This window comes from Echinops telfairi, unplaced genomic scaffold (assembly GCF_000313985.2).
Source record: "Echinops telfairi isolate 266 unplaced genomic scaffold, ASM31398v2 ScPeMD7_7356;HRSCAF=8355, whole genome shotgun sequence".
Classification (NCBI taxonomy): domain Eukaryota; kingdom Metazoa; phylum Chordata; class Mammalia; order Afrosoricida; family Tenrecidae; genus Echinops; species Echinops telfairi.
Genome location: NW_022111256.1, coordinates 1,295,892 through 1,301,920, shown reverse-complemented (window position 1 = coordinate 1,301,920; position 6,029 = coordinate 1,295,892). Strand labels below are relative to the sequence as shown.

At 46.4% G+C, this 6,029-nt stretch overlaps 1 pseudogene; it reads left to right on the top strand.

The window, feature by feature from the left end:
• LOC101660568 lies at window positions 1-3,191 on the top strand (annotated as a pseudogene).
• Window positions 3,192-6,029: the final 2,838 nt, after the last annotated feature.

The window sequence follows — 6,029 nt, the reverse complement described above, 5'->3', positions numbered from 1 at the left end:
ATGGGACACTTCTTCGGCGAGCTGGCCAAGGCGAAGGGCCAGGGACCCAGCGGCTCTGGGAGCTGCAGTAGCAGTGCTGCGGCCGCGCCTTTTCCTGGAGGTGCAGAGCTGTCCCAAGACAGAGGGACAGAACCCTGGACGCCACGGGAGTGGCCCTGGCCCTGGAGAAGAGCTTCAAACAGGCCTTTCCAGACCTGCATGCCGTGGGGTCCACGCACACAGACCCCCATCTCTGAGACTTTCTGGACATCCACTTCCTGGATGAGGAGGTCAAAGTCCTCAAGATGGGTGACACACACCCCCTCCCCCCACCTACCTCCACAGGCTGCCCAGCCTCCAGGCCAGACTAGACTTTCTCTTCCAGAGGTCTGCCCTCAAACACCACTAGGAGCCTGAGGCGCCCAGACACATGCGAGGGAGCAGCCCTCTGCCTCTCACTGCCAGCCTTAGCCCCTCTGCCCAAACCTGCCCCTGCACCTGCAGCGCCACCACCCTGGGGCCCCACTCCCAAGCCATGGGCCAAATGGGGACAATAAAGCTTCCTTTTGTAGCAAAAAAAAGGAATCAGACCACCCCACCCTGCGTATGGTCAACTCCCTTCTGTTAAGGATCATAGATCCTTCCAAGATCATAAGGATCCTCTCCCAAGGAGGAGAGCTCAAGGACATTTAAGGTCAAGCCAGCTCACAGATGACTAAGGTTAAGCCACCATCTTAACTCCAAAACAGGTCCATCTTGTTATATACATACCTTCCTGTTATTTGTATGACTCTAACACATCTCCTTCCTATTAAATAAGTGCTTACTGGAGCTTGCTAGCCCAAGACTATATAAGCATGTTGTAGAATACATTAGCTCTTCCTCTCTCCTTTGATCCTGCCTTCAGAAGAGGTGAGCACTTGCATGTCTTGTCTATTGTTTCTTTAACTTACCCTTCAATCACACAACTGCCCCTTAGGCCCTATTCAGTTGTGGAGGCTGGTCCCCCACAATTAGCCAGTGAACACCTTATGGGTAACAGCAGAATGCTGCCTGATGCAATGCCAGAAGATGAGCCCCTCCGGTTAAAGGCACTGGAAGTAGAGCTGGGGAAGAATTGCCTCCTTAAAGAGGCGTCCACCCTGATGAGTTGGAACAAAGGTTCCAGGACTTCCCCTTGCTGGTGTGGCAAGACCCAGCCTGAAAAGCAGCAGCTGCAAACATCCACTAATAATCAGAACATGAAATATATGAAGTTTGAATCAAAGAAAATTGGATGTGGTCAAAAATTAAATGGAACACGTAAGCATCAATATGCTAGGTATTAGTGAGCTGAAGTGACTAGCGTTACCATTTTGAATAAAAAAACCATATGATCTACTATGCCGGGAATAGTAGGGGACATAAAGAGGAACTGCGTCACACCCATTGATAATACGAAGAGGAACGAGTCACATTCTTGGCAGAAGAAGATTTAAAGATCTAGCTGAACGACAACACTGCCACAAGGAAGGCTACTTAATATGGCTGTTACTCAAATTTATGCAACAACCAATCATGTCAAGGATAGAAAAATGGAACATTTAAAAAAATGTCTGCAGTCTGCAACTAACCAGACCTGTGATCAAGATGCATCGATGATTACTAGTGAGGGGAATTAGAAAGTTGGAAAAAAGGAAAGGATCAGTAGTTTTTAAAAATGTGCAAGTAGAGAAGCAGTGGTCCACGGATACTGAGGTTTTGATGAGGAGACTGAGGACCAGAGAGGGTAAGTAACCTTCCCAGCGTCACCAAGTTAGTGGACAGCAGAGCTGGACCAGAACCCACACTTGTAACGGAGAATCCAGAGGTCTTAAGATCACCCTCTTGGCAAGCAAATTCTAAGATCTTTGTCCATTTGAACAAAAATGCCAAAGTCAAAAGAAGCCGGGAAACTTCTCCAGATGCCTGGGAGTTGATAGAACCAACACAGGATGAAACGGATCGAACGATGAGAGAAGTGGAAACAGAGCCCCACGAGGGACAAAGTATGGGAAACAGAACCGGACAAATTCTCTACACTCATATTTAAGGAGTCTGGGAGGCCAAGACTCTGGTCGACGGCAGCCATCACGTTCATGAGTTGGAGATGAATCCCAGTCACATTCTCCCAACTGAAAGTGATTGCCTACAATGTCTCCCCTAATAATGCCAATTTAAGGTGCTTCTGGAGGTGGGAGCGGGGAGGAAGGGGGGAAAATGAGCTGACACCAGGGGCTCAAGTGGAAAGCGGGTGTGGTAAGAGTGATGAAGTCAACTAAAGTGCTGGACACAGATGATGTATGTACAGATTGTGATGAGTTGTATGAGCCCCTAATAAAATGATTATTTAATAATAAAAAAAGATGCTTCTGACCACCTCATGGTTGCCTACTATATGCTTGAGGTTGTCTGCCATTGGAAGAATCCGACCCTATTGTCTGCCCCACCCTAATTTCAGCCTTTTCCTTTCTAACAAGGATCACAGATTGCTCCCCTGGAGAAGAGCGCAGGACGCCTAAGGTCAAGGCAGCTCAAGGATGATCAAGGTTAAGCCGCCATCTTAACTCTAGAACTTGCCCACCTTGTTATGCATGTGCCTTTCTGTCATGTGTATGCCCCTAGTACCTCCCTTTCCTGTTACGTGTATGCTTCTAGCACATCCCCTTCATATGTACGATGTAGCTTTCATGCCCCAAGATTATAGAAGCCTGTTAGAGATCCATTCGCCCTCTCTCTCTTGATCTTGACATCGGAAGAGTTGAGACCTTGCATGTCGTGTCTGATGTTTCTTAATTTACCCTTCAATTACACAACTGCCCGTTAGGGCCCACTTGGTTATGGGGCTGGTTCCCCACAACAGAGGAGAGTGGAGCCCCTGTGGCCCATCTTCAGAATCCACCACCAGAAAACACACGGCATCTTTGACCTCTTTTATAAACCGAAATCCATAAGGAGAGAGCCGGATGGAGTACTGTATCAAAGAGGCCCACACTGACAAAACCTGATTGCAAAGTGGAAGAAGCAGGTCTATGGAACCTTTGCTGCCTATGCTGCATCCAGACCGGGGACACCAACTTTGGGACCAACTGCACCTCCCTGTCCCCAAAAGCAAGATTGAAGTAGGCGGGATCATTGAGTGCACACATTGCAACTGCCAGCTGCTGGGACTGCTCGGGCTGAGCCCCCAGTAGGACCCCCTTTCACCCCTGGACTTTAGACTTCACTGGCTCGACCTTCATGGTGCCCCCTTCCTAGGAGTGTTTCCACCCAGCACAACCCCGGATCCACCGGAGCAGGGGCTCCTGGGGTAGGCCTGGTGTGCATCAATTGTGATAGATAAAGCATAAAATCTTCTAGCCTCAAAAAACACAAACAAACCCAAAAAGGACATCTATGGACAAGGACTATAAGAAAACCTCATCATTATCAGTAAGAACAGGACCAGGGGCCTTCTTTGGAATGCAACATCAGTACAATACACTATGCAAGTTCAAGTTCAAACTGAAGAAAATTAAAGCAAGCCTATGAGAACTAAAGCACAACCTTGAGTCTTTCTCACCTGGATTTATAGACCATCTCGAATACAGATTTGACACATTGCATACTAATCACCAAAGACCCGGTGTGTGAGAGGACATCATACACAAAGCATATTGTCATTAAAGGGACAGAAGAAAAGACCAAAATGGATGTCAGAAGAAAGTCTGAAACTGGCTCTCACATGTAGATGGAAGCAAAGATGAAGGAAAAGAACTGAACAGGATCTTCCACAGGAAGCTGCCAGAAGTTGAGCTGGATTCAGAAACGGATGTGGGACGCGGGGTACAACGGCCGAAAGCAGGAGGATGTTAACTTGGATTTGATCATCGATGTAAAGGCGTTAGACTTTGTGTGTCATAACGAGCTATGGATAGCATAGAGAAAAACAGAATGTGTGCCGGTGAGGAGCCTTCTATGTAAACCAACAGGCAGTTTGGGGAACAGAAGAAGGGCTACTACATGATGTTAAATCAGGAAAAGTGCACCCTCAGGGTTATAACATTTCACCAGACTTACTCAATCTGCATGCAGAGCAAATCATGTGAGAAGAGAATTAAAGGAAGAGGAAAGAAGCACGAGGGCTGGAGGAAGGCTTATTAGCAATCGCAGACATGCAGACTGCACAACCGTGCTTGCTCGAAGCGTTCACCGAGGAAGAGCAGACACCGCAGCCTTCAGTATGGATTGCAACTGCAAGGAAAACCCAAATCCTCACAACTGGGCCGAGAGACAACTTCACAATAAAAGGAGAAAATATTAGCGTTGTCCAGGAGTTCCGTTTGCTTGGATCCATAATCAATTGTCATGGAAGCAGCAGTAAAGCAATCAAACAACATATTGAATTGGGCAGCTGTGTTACACACACCTCTTTAAAGTGTTAGGGAGTCTATTGAAATAACAAAAAATAATAAAAGTTTATTAAAAAAAAAAAAAGTTTATTGAGCCACACACACACACACACAAAGTGTTCAAGAGCCAAGATGTCACTGTGAGGACTGAGATGCATCTTACCTGAACCATGGCCTTTTGTTTTCTTTTAATTTTAGAGCCATGGTATCTTCAATCACCTCATATTTATACGCGAATCGGACAATGAGTAAGGAAGATTGAAGAATTATGTATTTGAATTATGGTGTTGGGGAAAGAAGGTTGAATGTACTGTGGACTTCTAGAAGAATGAGCAAAATCTATCTTAGAAGAATTACAGCTGTAATGTTCCTTAGAAGCTAGGCTCGTGAAACTTCGTCTTTCCTTCTTTGGACAAGTTATTGGGAGGGGCCGTGCTTAGTAAAGAGCATGATGCTTGGTAAAGTCAGGGCCAGTGAAGAAGACACTCAATGAGATGGACTGGCACAGTTGCTGAAACAACAGGCTCAGACATCACAGTTGCCAGATGGCAGCAAAAACAAGCAAACTCCCCCCAGAAGAATTTACTTTCGAGGAAGGTACTGAAGTTGCAGCTCAGGGAGAGGGACATGTCTGATCAGAGCACACGGGAGCAAATGAATGGGGAGGAAGAGAGAGTGGAGCACATCTTGGTCCACCAGGCCTGGAGGATGATATCCCTGCTCCGAACAGCCAATGCACAGAGTGGACCATATGGCTGATCCCACTATGAGACACGACGTGCCTCGCTGACCCAGGGTCCTATGGGGGACAACACTGGAGACTCAGTGTAGGGATTTGCCTGGACTGACCCCAAGACCCCAAGGCAAAACACAAAAGGCAGACTTGCTGCAGAGCAAGGAGGGGGAGGGACCAGGGAGCTACCGAGGGAGTGCAAAGGACAGACTCTGGGGCCAGAGCATGGCACCCCATCGGACTTGACTGGAGGACAAGCCTAGAGGTCAAAAATCAGACCTTGATCTATTTACAGGGTTTTCTTTCTTTAAATTTTTTTTTCTTTATTTTAAAATTAATTTATTCTTTTCTGGGGCATTGGTTTTCTTTTTTGTTCAAATCGTTGTGTTCTCTTATGTCACTTTGTCTTGCTATGCCTTGTTTTTTGGTGCATATTATTATCTCTGCAGATCTATCTTAATAAGATAGGCTGGATGAACAGTCTAGAGGAGAAAACAACGGGATCAATGGTTCTGGGGGGACATTGGACAGGGGGAGGCGGGGCTAAGGAGGTGTTGCTGACTAACCCAGGGACAGGGGAGCAACAAGTGATCGAAAATCAGTGACAAGGAGGGTGGGAGAGGTGTGGTAGGGATTCAGCAAGGGCAATGTTAACTGAGAGAAATTACTGAAACCCAAATGAAGGCTGAGCACGATAATGGGACAAGAGGAAAGTAAAAGGAAATAGAGGAAAGAACTAGGAGACAAAGTGTATTTATAGAGGTCTAAATACAGGCATGTACATATGTAAACAGATTTATATAGGATGGTGGGGAAATAGATCTACATGCATATATTTATAGGTTTAGTATTAAGGCAGTAGATGGACATTGGACCTCCACTCAAATACTTACTCAATGCAAGAACAC